Source organism: Silene latifolia, chromosome 11 (assembly GCF_048544455.1).
Source record: "Silene latifolia isolate original U9 population chromosome 11, ASM4854445v1, whole genome shotgun sequence".
Taxonomy (NCBI): Eukaryota; Viridiplantae; Streptophyta; class Magnoliopsida; order Caryophyllales; family Caryophyllaceae; genus Silene; species Silene latifolia.
Genome location: NC_133536.1, coordinates 76,654,201 through 76,669,786, shown reverse-complemented (window position 1 = coordinate 76,669,786; position 15,586 = coordinate 76,654,201). Strand labels below are relative to the sequence as shown.

Sequence of the window (15,586 nt, the reverse complement as noted above, 5' to 3'; positions counted from 1 at the left end):
CCACCGCAACCACCAACAAAGAACGACGACCACTCAACCCACCACCACACGACTCGACTCACCACCAAAGAACACAACCCACACCCCGACAACTACTATAATGCCCCTAAACGACGCACAACTCAGATCAAACTACCGTGACAAAATGAAAAACAGAGAACCTTACCTATGACGGCCGTCGACCTGTGCTATTCCGGCCAGTACAGATCTGACCACCCTCGTCCACCAATGAATGACCTCTCTAGACTCACGGCAGACCCTACACCCTCCACACTCACCGGCGCGCGTTCGTTGGTAAAATAAAGCGTGAGGCGTGAAAGAAAAAGGTTGGTGATGGTGATGTGTAGAAATGACGGTATGAAGGGAATTAGGTTTTAGGGTAGATTTAGGGTTTAGTTTTAGGGTTTGGTGAGTGGTAAAAGGTAAATGGGTAAGTGGGTAAATGGGCTATGACATCTTGATCCAAAACTATAAACCCGACTCATCTTACAACATGAATCCGACTCATTACCTTTACGTTATCATTACCTTTACGCTACCATTAAATAATAAAAACTCGTTCAATCGATGATAAAATACGGGGTATTACAGTCTTCCCCCCTTAAAATGAACTTCGTCCCGAAGTTCGCTCCCGTACTCAACCTCAGAAGGGTATTGTATATCATGCATACGGACGTCACGTATTTCTAACACAGTTAACACACACTTTTGACACATCAATTAAACATAACAGACACGAAATGTTACATTCTGCCCTCCTAAAAATAAACTTCGTCCCGAAGTTTAACTCGTCTTTACTTAACCCAACTAACTATAACTAATAACTACCTGATAACACAATTGTATAACAACTAAATAATCACCTGAGAACACCGTCATCTTCCATCTAAATTCCGATCTCAAACTCAAGTAACTCAATAACCATGGTCTCACTGGACCGCAAACGTAACTCGGCACAAAGGCCCCACAACTCATAACTCAATATCGGTGGTTTAATCACACTCTCCTTTTACACATCAACCAACTAACAGAAGTAGGAACCAAAACATATAGAACTCATTTGCATAGGTACCCCACAACGAGACATCAACTTGATCAAACTACAATCTACAACAAGTGCAATTTAAGCATTAAGATTTTACAATCCTACCCGACTAGAAACATGGTTACGTCCTCGTAACCTCTTTTCAATTTTCATATACATATGCAACAAAATCATTATCAACCACATGTGACAGGAAGAACATATGATAACAGATTGCGCATTAACGTTAAGGTCGAAACAAGGTTCTATTATGGAATTAATCGGTTGTCAACAAGTAACATTTATTACTAGCTTATGCCTAACTTAAAAACACAACATCAAACTAAAGAATAACAAGAAAAGAACCAAGGTTTACACGGTTTCACAACTAAACAAATTTGATGATCAATTATAGACTATGAACAAGCGAGAGCAAAATCAACAAAACAATTTAAGAACTTCTCACATTTGTAAACATATCACAAAAATAGATCTACCACTACTATCTATCACAATCACAGGACCTTATTGACACGTCCATTCAACCCTTTACTCCCTCACTGGTTTAGGTCACGAATTAGGTCGATGAATTTAAGCAATCTAACAACATACCCATAATTCATACTTTAAATTATAAAAATTGTTTGCACGATATCAATTTTGAAAACATGTTTCCCAATAAAAGTAACTACATATGATCTATGACAACGACAACATTACTTCCATATCACCCTATGTTTCACATTTTAGCAACCATATCATTCAATTGTGTCCAAAGAACTTAGTATAATTCATTCTCAGCAAAACAAGAGATATTGTATAAATAGTTTAAACATATACATTTGCCATCATATACTTTGTAGAACACTAGCTATGATAAAAGATTAGCAACTTGAACAACTTCTCTGATTTGCATGATTGAATAATTAGGCAACTCGTAGGCTCAATTAAATGTAACTATAATGACTATCATTTAAACCAATGCATATCATGTGAATCATCAAAAGAGTTATCCCATTATAATTGCCAACATAGTTATCATGACGATTTTTATTATAATATAATTGATAGTAACGACTCGAGAATATAGATATGCCAATTGTCATGTTATATCAAACAGTTTCCTTTATATCACACCCATACAATTGCAAGAATCACTTTAGCATTTTATGACAATATAATAACGAACATATTCAATAAGGAATAACAACATTGTGTATTATCATGTTATAGTTTTAGGTCCAACTGAAATAGTTTAATGTGATGAAAGTAATAAATATAACTATTGGCACACAACTCATATGAAAGACATTAGAACTTAGATGCATCCTACATGTGTGAACATTTGGACATACTCATTACTATCATCCATGTGTAAACATTTAGACATAATTATTATAATTATTCATGCGAGTATATTAGAACAATCAAATTAACTTTTAACGCCATCAACTTTACCAAGATATGAGAACATAGTTTTATATTTATATATATCCGACCACCATGCACATATGATGAACATACTAGAGATATTACAACATGCCAAACATACATAAAATATGCAACAACTGGACCCGTATAACATATTTCACCCTTGATTAAGAATCAATTTAAGCTATCCGATTTTTACTCACGCTATCATGTCAACAATGTTATCAACTAGACTTTAATTTTTATCGCTTTGTTAAGATACATAACTACTGAACATGCATGCTACTATCATCATATAAAACATTATAAGATCACATTAATAAGGCTCATGAAATAACCAAACAATTATATAAAAACTCACATAGTACGCACATTTTACAAGTCATGATTCACGTTGTAACTTTCGAAAATCACAAATAAATAACTGTCCAACGAATACTTGAGTTAGATTACTTTTTATAACATACCGAGAGTTAAAAACACAGGAGAAAAAGAATTATGTCTAAAGCACAATAATTTCATTTTTAAAGCATTTTACAACTCGATTGTTCCAAATAAGTATGTGACGGCAATTGGTTCAAACTTGGGTCAGGTTTGCAAAACGTACCATTTAATATAGAAACATCAAGAATTTTCGTGGCTTATCAATTTGAAAACGTATGCGAAACCTCTAGTCGATGGAGTTGGAATTATGCAAAAATCATTTACACAAATTAAATGAGGATTTTTACAAAATCGTCGGTCAACACATTACCGCACAGAACTTCCCAACCACAGCCCACTAAAACATTTATTACTCCTAATCCGTATACCCTATAAGCATGAAACCAACGCCAAAAGAACACTAACTCACGAGGCTATTTCTCATAAAATATTCATCTGTAGAAAATTAACAGGAAGGAAATGACAGCAAGACCAATTACAGAGTAAAATCAAACAAAACGGATTTCAACACTAAATCATTCATTTTCCATGTTCCAAGCTCTTACAACCATACTATCGATACTAACTCATCCTAACTTAAATCTCACACTTTTGTATTTACGTAAACATCTATCCCATAGATGTCCCTTCGCCTCCCGACCTACCCCTTGCATCTAATCACGATTGCTACGACTAGAAACAAGCAATTCAATGGTGTCTCTCATTACTATCACGATACTATACTAGCATGGCTTTGGGATCACATAACCACATATTACCAGACATAATAGCACTATCAACACGTCATTCACATCCATCCAGATAAATATCATAAATTCGCAATTATTCTCATGCTCACGATTACCACAATCCAACGCTTCATTGATTATCCATCCAAATAAATATCATAATTTCAGCACTAGGTCTCAAGGTATACATCAACTCGCTTATATCCAAGGTTTTCCTTCTAACTACCCCATTCACTCGTTTTCTCTTGGGTTGCCTGGTTCAAAACTGAGAGGGCAAAAGAGCACGCATTAAGGGCGCCTTCTTAACCGCACTGTGAGCCCCTAACAATTTATTCCCAGGGGTTCATTTTATTTAGACACATCCTACGTTCATTGGGTTCTTTGGTTCGGGCCTAAGGATCGTCGTTCGATACCACCACTTTGTAACACCCCGGTTTATGAAGGAGCCTTTAGCAAGACATTCCCTAATAAAACGGACTATTACCATCTCGGTTTCCCGAGGTAGTGAATAACAAGTTAAACTCCAAGGCAATTTATATAATATTTTAACTTAATTATTACAAATCCTCTTTTCAACTCAATTACAAGAACTGACATAAATAAAAGTGAAAGTCTTCTAGATGATGATCTAGCTACTAAGTCGTCTGATCCAGTGTCTCACGCCCATCAAGCTCCCGTCCTATCTCTTAAACCCATCAAGCCCGCTCCCCATAAAACGGTTCATCACAGGTGTTCACGAATACACAGGGTCAACCACGAGGTTGAGTAGGGAAAACAATTAAACAGTAAATATGATATGCATGATACTCCGTCACCTCCATCTCCACCTCAACTCATCACACACAACCCCGGCACGCCCAGCCATACCGATCCCCGGTAGACTATATATATCGACCGTAGTCGATCCGCTTCGCTCGCAGGGAGGACACCAGGGCAAGTCCCGAGAACCACTGGGCCTTATCACAACATCACATCATATCTCATCATCGTCACCACCACACCATCCTCCAACTCCAATGCATATGCAATGCTCAACGATAATCAATGCACATGATATGTATATCAATGAATGAAATCATGCCAGCTATCAAAATAATGAAATAACATAATCAACACGAACAGTTCAGTCAATCACACTCCAGTGTATGAATCATAACATAAATTACAACCACGCACAAGTCATCGATCACAGCTCGGTCACATGTAACACAACAACTCAACACAATTTAACAACACCGGTAAGTCAAGTGTATTTCCCTACCTCAAAGTGCCAAAGAAATCCAATTAAGCGATTAAGCGGTCCAAAATAAAGCAATGAATTTGATTATCGATCCATCACGAATCCGTCACCTAAAACAATTATAATATTTATTATTACTAACTACTAAATATAGAATTTCCCAAAATAGAAGCTTCCCGAAAATAATCCCGACACCAAACTTATGCCCAACTGATAAAAATAACCCGATTAGAATTTGACCCAACTTCCCAAAATAGAGAGTTATTAAAGATAGAGCTTTCCAAAAATGGTAACTTTCCCGATATAGAAACTTTTCTATTAAACCCGTCTCCAAATAATTAATTATGATTAATTATTATTTTATTGTAAATAACTCGGAACTAAACCAAGATGATAATTAAAGGGTTAAACGAATTATGCGATTAAGAAAACCCGAATCAAAACATTGAACAAATCAACAACCCGACTCAAAACTTAAATACATTATTCCGTCACCGCTACCTAATATTAACTTAGTAACTAAAACTAATAATGTAAATAATAGAAATATTAGAAATATACATATTCTCCGACTTACTAAAATAGGAAACCGTAACAAAATCACCCGAAACAACGACTCAACCCGACACACAAACACCCCCTCTTTCAACCCGTCACTACTCACTCCACAACCACCAACCCTCACCGCCGACCACCGGGCCCGACACCAGTGTCCGGCCTGGTCACCTCCCACCACCACCAACGTGGTCGACCCACGCCGGTGGTCGAACCACCACCACCAACACCCCCTGCTTGCGTCCCCGCCGTCACAACCACCCCCTTTTCAACTCGCCTGCCACCACGACACAACCCCTCCTCCTTACCAACCACCACCCCCGACACCACCGTTGAACGGCGACCACGACACACGTGGCACCACCGATTCGACCTCCCCCGAGTCCACGGTGGTGCCACCCCATTACCCTATGTCTGAAATGCAACACAAACCCGCATTTCAGACCCGACACCTAATCACCACCACTGCAACCACCAACAGCAACGACGACCACTAAACCCACCACCACACGACTCGACTCACCACCAGCAACACAACCCACACCCCGACAACTACTATAACAGCCCCTAAACGACGCACAACTCAGATCAAACTACCGTGACAAAATGAAAAACAGAGAACCTTACCTATGACGGCCGTCGACCTGTGCTATTCCGGCCAGTACAGCCACCCTCGTCCACCAGTAACAGCCTCTCTAGACTCACGGCAGACCCTACACCCTCCACACTCACCGGCGCGCGTTCGTTGGCTGTAAATAAAGCGTGAGGCGTGAAAGAAAAAGGTTGGTGATGGTGATGTGTAGAAATGACGGTATGAAGGGAATTAGGTTTTAGGGTAGATTTAGGGTTTAGTTTTAGGGTTTGGTGAGTGGTAAAAGGTAAATGGGTAAGTGGGTAAATGGGCTATGACATCTTGATCCAAAACTATAAACCCGACTCATCTTACAACATGAATCCGACTCATTACCTTTACGTTATCATTACCTTTACGCTACCATTAAATAATAAAAACTCGTTCAATCGATGATAAAATACGGGGTATTACAGCTTATGACTACCTTGTTGCTTGATTCAGCCTGGCCATTAGCTTTTGGATATCCAGGAGTGGATGTGACATGGTTGATGTTCCACTCTTGGCAAAATGCTTTAGTTTTTCTCCCCACAAATTGGGTGCCGTTATCACACACTATCTCTGATGGACCTCCATATCTGCAAATAATATTCGTCCTGATAAAAGATATCACTTCCTTTTCAGTTACTTGTCTGAAAGAATAAGCCTCGATCCATTTGGAGAAGTAGTCAGTCATAGCTAACATGAATACTTTCTGTCCCGGAGCTACATGTAGCTTCCCTACAATATACATGCCCCACTTCATGAACGGCCAGGGTGTAGAGATTGAGTGAAGTAGTTCAGATGGCTGGTGTATTATTGGTGCATGAATTTGACAGGCTTCACATTTTGAATAATATTCCAAGCAGTCAGCCCTTAGGGTTGGCCAATAGTAGCTTGTCCTGAGTACTTTACTTGCCAGGCTCTTTCCTCCTTTATGGTTGCCACAATGTCCATCGTGTATTTCTTAGAGTACTTGCTTAGCTTCATCAGGTTCTAAGCATCTTAAATATGGTCCAGCCCGCGATCTCTTAAATTGAGTGTTATTTATAATAGAATAGGTTGAAGCTCCGATTCTAAAAGCCCTCGCTTCATGCCTGCCCTGAGGTAATATTCCTTGGAGGAACCAATCACAATAAGGTTTGGTCCAAGAATTATTATCTTGATTTACAGGGTTGACTTGTTCGGTTTTACTGATAGCTGGCTCTAATAAATGAACAATCGGTATTTTATCAAAGACTACGGTGGTAAAATTTGAACCGCTGGCCAAAGCATCAACCTGGGTATTCAAGTCTCTTCGTATTTGATCTATATCAAATAAAGCAAACATAGCGGTAAGGTTTTTTGCATATTCTAAATATGAAATCATTTTTGCATCCTCTGCTGTATAGGTTCCCTTTATTTGATTAGCAATTAAAAGTGAATCTGTTTTTACCTTTAAGTTTTGAACACCGAGGTCTAGACATACCTTTAGGCCTGCTATCATGGCTTCATATTCTGCTTCATTATTGGTGACTTTAAACTCACAGCTTACAGCCTGAGCTATCATGTACCCCTGTGGCGATTTTAGCACTAGTCCTAACCCTGTCCTCTTAGCATTAGATGCTCCATCTATTAACATAGTCCACTCTTGGTCTGGGGTTTTATTTTCTAACTGGATAACTTCTTTTTTCAGGTCAGATTCTAGGTTAGGGCTGAAATCAGCCACAAAGTCTGCTAAGGCCTGTGATTTAATCGCTGTCCTGGGTTCAAAGGTAATATCATATGTACTGAGCTGGACTGACCATTTGGCCATCCTACCTGATAATTCAGGCTTGTGCAGGACATATTTTATGGGTAGGTTGGTCCTGACTATGATAACGTGACACTCAAAATAAGGACGCGGCTTAGTACATCACATAATTAAAGCTAAAACATATCTTTCAAGTAAACCATACCTCATTTCAGCATCTAACATGCTTTTACTTATATAATAGACAAGATGTTGCTGGCCTTCTTGTTCCTTTACCAGGACTGCACTTACTCTCGTGTCAGTGACAGATAGATATACTGACAGGGGTTCTCCCTTTTCATGTTTAGCCAGTAAAGGTGGAGATGACAGGTACAATTTTAAGTCCTAAAAGGCTGCTTCATGCTCAGGTGTCCAATGGAACTGTTTATTTTTTCTGAGAAAGTTGTAAAATGTTTTACAACTTTTAGAGGATCTTGATATGAACCGGTTCAGGGCAGCTACCCGGCCTGTCAGTTTGTGAATGTCGTTGACAGACTTAGGTGACTGAAGTTCCAGGATGGCTTTTATCTGTTCAGGGTTGGCTTTTATGCCTCTTTTTGTCACCATGTATCCAAGGAACTTACCTGCAGAGACTCCAAAATGACACTTTGTAGGGTTGAGTTTCATGTTGTATTTTTCCAATATTTGGAATGCTATTTCCAAGTGCTTAACATGATCTTCTACATTTTTAGATTTTACTACCATGTCATCTATATAGACTTCCATGATATCTCCTATTTGATCTTTGAACATCATGTTGACTAGGCGCTGGTACGTTGCCCCTACATTCTTCAGGCCGAAAGGCATAGCTGTGTAACAGTATATGCCCTGGTCTGTAATGAATGCAGTACTTTCCTGGTCAGCAGGGTGCATCTTTATTTGATTGAATCCACTGGAGGCATCCATGAATGTTAGCATCCCATGCCCTGCTGTGGCATCTACCATGGCATCGATATGTGGCAGGGGAAACGGATCCTTAGAGCAGGCTTTATTTAGGTCAGTGTAATCTACACAAACTCTCCATTTACCATTCTTTTTCTGCACAACCATGTTAGCTAACTATTCAGGGTACATTACTTCCCTCATCATACCTATATCCAGAAGTTTCTCAACTTCCTCATTAATTATTGCATTTTTTTCAGGCGCAAACTTTCGTCTTTTCTGTTGTACAGGCTTAAAAGATTGATCAATGTTAAGTTTATGTGTAATTACATCAGTACTAATTCCAGTCATATCAAAAAGAGACCAAGAAAACCAAGATGATTTATTCTTAAGAAACTTTACCAGTTCTGGCCTGACACAATCTGGGGCGTCAGACCCAACTAGAACATACCTGTCAGGATACTCAGGGTCTAGAATTACCTGATCTGCTTCCATCCTGGAAGGTGCCACATAAGTTCTCTTGACAGGGTACGGTAATTGCTATGCAAGGGACTTACCTGCCTTGGAAGGTTTCAATGCTGCTGTGTAGCATTCGTGGGCTGCCTTGTGTTCTCCTTTGAGTGTTGCTATGCCCAGTCTGCTGGTACCTTGATACACTGATGATAGGTTGATGGTACAGCCTTGATATTATGTATCCATGGCCTGCCCAGGATTGCATTATAGGATGACAAGCAATCCAGGACTCCAAATTTCTCATAGGATGAGACACCTTCAACATAAGTAGGGAGATGGATTTCTCCTAATGTGCTTCTGGTTTCTCCACTGAATCCTACCAAAACACTGGACTTCTTGGTGATTTATTCTTCACCAATATTCGTGGCTTTCAGTACTTCAAGCATGATTAGGTTCACTGAGCTGCCTCCATCTATCAGGATCCTCCTTACTGTAGTAGTTCCAATCTACATTGTGATTACTAGGCCATCATGATGAACGTCAGAAATCTCTACCAGGTCGCAATCACTGAAAGTGATCGATGGGACATGATCTGGTTTGCAGGGTGATGTAGTCCTTGGCATCATGGTTATCTTTTTTGCTGCTAAACTGGTCAGGCCACAAATTTCCGATCCACCAGATATGAATTTTACTTCATAAATTGGGGGTCGTGGAGGAAGGTTGCGGTCCTGCTTTTGCTCCTGGTATTCCTTGCTCTGATCTCCATTCCTGCCCTTTGTCCTGATCATGTCCTTTAGGTATCCTTATTTCAACAAGTAGGCCACTTCTTTCCTCGGGGTAAAGCAATCATCCGTTGTATGTCCAATGTCCATGTGGAATTCACACCACTTGGAGTTGTCTCTCCTAGGGTTGGGATTTTCCACCTTCCTAGGCCATCTGACTGCTGATCCCATGTTGTCAAGTCGCTCGATTAAGCCTGCAATATCAACACTGAAGTTATATTCAGAACTAGGTGGGAAAACTTTAGCTTTACCTTGATACTCAAATGCCAGGTTGACTTATGAATGGTCTAGCCTGGAATATGGAGTAGGTCTGTGATTATTTCCTCTATTGCTCTTCCTATTGTTCTTTTCATAGTCCTTTGATCCACTGGATGATCCGACTTTGTAGATTTTGTCTTCTTCCAGCCTGATATATGCAAGAGTCTTGGCCTGGACATCTTCTAAGGTATGACAGGGATACTTTGTGAGTTCATTGTATAGATCACTATGAGGTAGTAGCCCCTGTCTGAATGCCTCCACTGCTGTTTCAAAGTCACACCTGGGAATATACACTTTCTCCTTGTTGAACCTGGCGAGGAATACCCTGAGAGTCTCCTCTGGATTTTGCGTAATCCTATAAAGATCACTGGACCGATTCTCCAATTCCCTGCTGCTTGCAAACTGTTGGTTGAAGTTGTTGATCAGGTTGGCAAAAGAATGGATGCTCCCAGTTGGCAGGTTGATGTACCATTGCAGAGCAGGTCCAGTCAGGGTTGTTCCAAACCCTTTGCGCTATGCAGACCTGCCTGAACTCACTAGGGATAGACGCAGCTAACATTTTTTGTTTATAGAGAGCTACATGATTCTGTGGATCTGTGGTCCCATCATAAATTTTCATAGACGAAATCACAAATTTTTTAGGCAGATCCCCACTTTTGCTATTTCGTTTATAAAAGGCGAATCAGCATAACTGTCAGGGGCAACCTCCTCCAAGCTGGCAGGAACTCCAGGTATCTTTAATTTTCGAATTTTTCATTTAGTTTCTTGATCTCCTAGACTATTGCCATCATGATGGCTGCTGCAGATTCATCAGGTTTTTAATTGCTATTGTTTGGCTCACCATCACCATCAACATTGATAAATTTAGAGCCACTTGGACTCCCAAAGCTGGAGAAATCAATGTTTTTGATAATTGATGCAAATGGTGTTCTTGGCTAGAATCTAGAGCCTACTCCTTTAGTTTTTTCCAGTTTTTGTTTCAGAGCTGACTCAGATTCTCTCAACTGAAGGATTTCAGCCTCAGTTTGGGCTACCTTGTCTTTCAAACCTTCCAACTCAACTAGTTGTTGGAGGGCTGCGTTCAATCGTTCTTCAATAGTAGGCAGAGCCATTTTTGTAGGTTATTTAGATTTTTGTGAGATAAGGAAAAAGGATTTTAAAGAGCTAGATGCCCCACGGTGGGCGCCAATTGTTTTGTATGGATTTTACGCAAGGCGAAATCAGGTCAGGGTAAGTCTAGGCAGGGTTAACTAGCTCGAACTTATCTGTGAATATGTAGGGCAGGGTATGAAATAAGAAAAATAAAGCAAGATAAATAAGTAAAAATAAGACAAGGAATTTGTACGTGGAAAACCCTTAAATGGGAAAAAACCACAGGCACCAAGCAAGGAGAGGATTTCACTATATTATTGAGTAATTAGCACAAAATGATTGTAAAATAGCCTAAGTCTCGTATGAGAGTATTTTATGCTTGAGTATCTTTTGTCGCCCGTCCAAATGATCTTCAAATGCTCCTTATATAGCCAAGCTGAACGGCTGCCAAATCTTGTACTTAATGCTGAATATTCCTCCTTAATTGCTCGGATTTAATGCTCCTTAATGTACGTAATTACTCTCTTAATTGCATGGCTTTTATACCAAATCTTCTCCATTAATGCTCCAATTATTATTCAAATATTGACAATAATATTATCTTTGAACTGGTCAAATATTGTCCTTATATTCTGACTGTTGTCCTCTCTATGGCTGGCGCCTGTCTTATGATACCCTGATGTCCTGATGTCTTGACACCCTGGTGGTCAGGTCAGGGCGAAATGTCATCCTGAATTATCTACGGATTTCCAGGCCTAACACTTACTTTGCTTTACTTCCATTTATTTGCTTTGTTTTTGTTAAGTAGTTTAGATTGCAACTCTCAACCTCAACCCAAATTGTGACACCAAAGACATAGCTTTCTACAACCGATAAGTCAATACAATACCCGTCCCTTGGGATCCGACCTTTAATTACCACTCTACTAAAATTAGTTTATTGAGAATATAAATAGTGTTTGATTGGGAGCTTAGACGACAAAATTCGACCCAAATCAAAATGGCGCCGTTGCCGAGGACGGTGTTCAATTGAATTGTTATTATCTGTTGTTTTTAGTTGTGTCTTTTTTAACCTTGGGGAAGTCAAACTCCTCAAGGTAGTTTTAATTGTTTTCTAGTTGTTTGATTTTTACATGTCTAGGAGATCAGAAGGCGGTCTTTTGACTATTGATCCCGAAATCGAGAGAACTTTGACAAAAATTAGAAGAACCGTTAGAGGGACTTCAACAATTGCGGGTATTGGAGAGCTTGTGGACATTGGTATCATCCAAACGGATAGTGTTGAATTTACCAACCCTTTTGCAAGACAAGGAGAGGATAACCCAATTCCAAACCAACCACAAAATCAGCCTACAATGCCTAAATTTTCATCTCATTCCGTACCAACTGAGGAGAACCTACCTAATGGTACTACAACACCACCCCACTTGACCGGTAATTTCATTGCCAAATCCGCATTCATACAATTAGTTGAAAGAAGTCAATTTGGAAAGATGCCTAGTGAGGATCCTCATCTACACATGAAAACTTTTTGTGACTATTGTGATGAAACTTCCCAAATGGGGGTAACTCAAGATCAAATTCGATGGGTATTGTTTCCTTTTTCCTTGATCGAAACCGCAAAACAATGGTCGAAGACCCTAGATAAGACCACTCTTGGAATTGATTCAGGGAAGAAGTTAGCACTTGCCTTTTACAAGAAGTTCTACCCCCCAGAGAAAACCAACATATTAAGAGCCCAAATCACCGAGTTCAAGCAAAGAATGAAGAGTCTCTATATGAGGCATGAGAAAGATTCAAAGATACATGTCGCTCTTTTCCTCATCATGGGCTAAGCGAATGGTTTCTAGTCCAACAATTTTGGAATGGGCTGTATGAAGATTCAAGGAATGTACTCACCATGGGTTCTAATGGAATATTCACCGAGGTAGATGACAACCAAACTTGGGCAAAGATAGAGGAGATGGCGGTTCACAACTCTCAATATAGTAGGCCAAGAAAAGCTACTAGGGGAGGGAGACATGAAGTTGACCCCGTCACGCAATTGAGTGCCGATTTAGACGCCCAACTATGCTCCCATATTGACACAATGAACCTGAAATTTGAGAAGGCCATAGCCAAGATGAATGAAGCTTCTCAATCACCCAAGCAACATCAACAAGTCAATGTCATGGTGTCAACATCTTCTATTCCAAATGGAGTATGTGAGAATTGTGGAACTTTTGGACATGATTGTTAGGCCCAAATTAGCCTGGTCTGCCTGTAATTTAGCCTGATCCTGTTAGGCTGAATTAGGCAACCGAGGGCCGGATAAATCCAACTACTATTTGGCAGACAAAGGGAACCACAAGATAAGCAAGCTACGCCATCCTAGAAGAAAAGCCTGATGGTAAGTGCGGAATAGCCTGGCAGGATACTTAAGCAGGCTGGATCAAGTTGAAAAGCAACAAGACGGTTATATAAAGATAAATGCTCACATCCTATTCTCAAGGAAGACCAAGTCTAACTATAAGACTACATCATTCCCATGAATCAAGACGTGCAAAAGGAGAAAAGCTAAAGATTAGTTAGAGAAGAACGAGTCAACCGGATTAATAGGAAATGGGCTCTATTAATCAGGTAACAGCTCCGACAATTGAGAAGAACGTTGAGATTGAATACAACGTTAATATTTGTGGAATTATAAATAGCATGATCTAGCGTTTGTAAATTCATTCATTATTCATTAGTTATTTACAATTTATCTCTCACTATTCCCCGAATATTCAATAATATATACGAATTTGTACTCAGCTTATCTAAATAATACAAGTGATATTCTTTATACTTTATTCTTCCTTGTTATTTACTGATATTATTATTCTAAACTTATTGAACTAGATACCCTAATTACTCTATAATCAAGCCGGATCCTTTCAGGGAAAATCCTGCTAAAACAATTGGCGCCCACCATGGGGCATCTAGTTCATTAATAAAAAAATTCCTTTTGCAATTCTTCATTTAATATTCACATACAAAAATAGTTGAACTCACCCCAGAACAACAATTGGTGGCTGCCCTGGCTAAGATCAAAGAGTTGGAGACAATTCAAGAAAAGGCAGCCAAAGTAGAGGCTGAAATCAGAAGGCTTAAGGAATCTGAGTCTACCTGAAAAAGAAGTTGGAAAATCAGGCTTCAGGCTCCAAGACCAGATTCGAACCAGGAACCCCATTCTCATCCATTATCAAAAACATTGACTTTTCCAATTTTGGAACTCCGGAGAAGGATACCCCATCCGGCACTAAAATCACTCCCGATGATGAAACAAACAAAACTGAAGCAGCAATAATGATGGCTATGCTTCAGGAAATTCAAAAACTTCACAACAAAATAGAAAATATACCTGGAGTGCCAGACCTTGTGGCTGAAGTAGAAGTTGACAGCTTCGCTGATTCACCCTTTGCAGATGAAATTGCAAAGATTGATCTCCCCAAGAAATTTACTGTCCCATCCATGAGAACTTATGATGGAACCTCTGATTCACAAACTCACGTTGCCATATTCAAACAAAAGATGTTAGCCGCCTCAATACCCAGTGAACTCAGGCAGGTCTGCATGTGTAAAGGCTTTGGTACAACCCTGACGAGCAAAGATTACAATGGTTCATCAATCTCCCAAATGGAGGTATCAAGAATTTTGCAGAATCGATCAATGCCTTCAATCAACAATTCGCAAGTAGCGAGAGACATGGCCAAGAGACCCGAAGAACTGCTCAGGGTAAAGCAACTTCCTGAAGAATCTCTCAAAGAATTTACGGCAAGATTTGTCAAAGAGAAGGTAGCCATTCCCAGTGTGTGACGAAGAAACAATGGTAGAAGCCTTCAGCAAGGAGTCCCGCTCGACAAAGGTGACATCTATGCAGACTTAACCAAAAAAGCATGCCCAACCTTTGCCACTATTCAATCCATCGCCTTAGAACATGTCAGATTGGAGGAAGATCTCAACTTCAGAACAAACTCGTCCGGAGGAAAGCAAGGCGATGGACACACTAACAGAAAAGCTCCTACCGAGAAAGGAGGCAACCCCGGATCAAAGACACCCTATTCTAGGCCCGAACGATCCGAAGTCAACATGGCACAAGAACACAAAGGTAACCTTTCTAGCCTACCAACTATTCCTGAATATAACTTCTCTATAAATACTGCGCAGGATTAATCGAACGCCCGAAAGCTTGGGAGATACGGTCGGATGGCCCAAAAATCCGACAACCCCGGGAAAGATCCAACGAGATGGTGTGACTTCCACCAGGACGTCGGGCACACCACAGAAGAATGCATC

At 39.9% G+C, this 15,586-nt stretch overlaps 1 pseudogene; it reads right to left on the bottom strand.

The window, feature by feature from the left end:
- Positions 1-13,004: 13,004 nt before the first annotated feature.
- On the bottom strand, positions 13,005-13,102 carry LOC141616210 (small nucleolar RNA R71; annotated as a pseudogene).
- Positions 13,103-15,586: the final 2,484 nt, after the last annotated feature.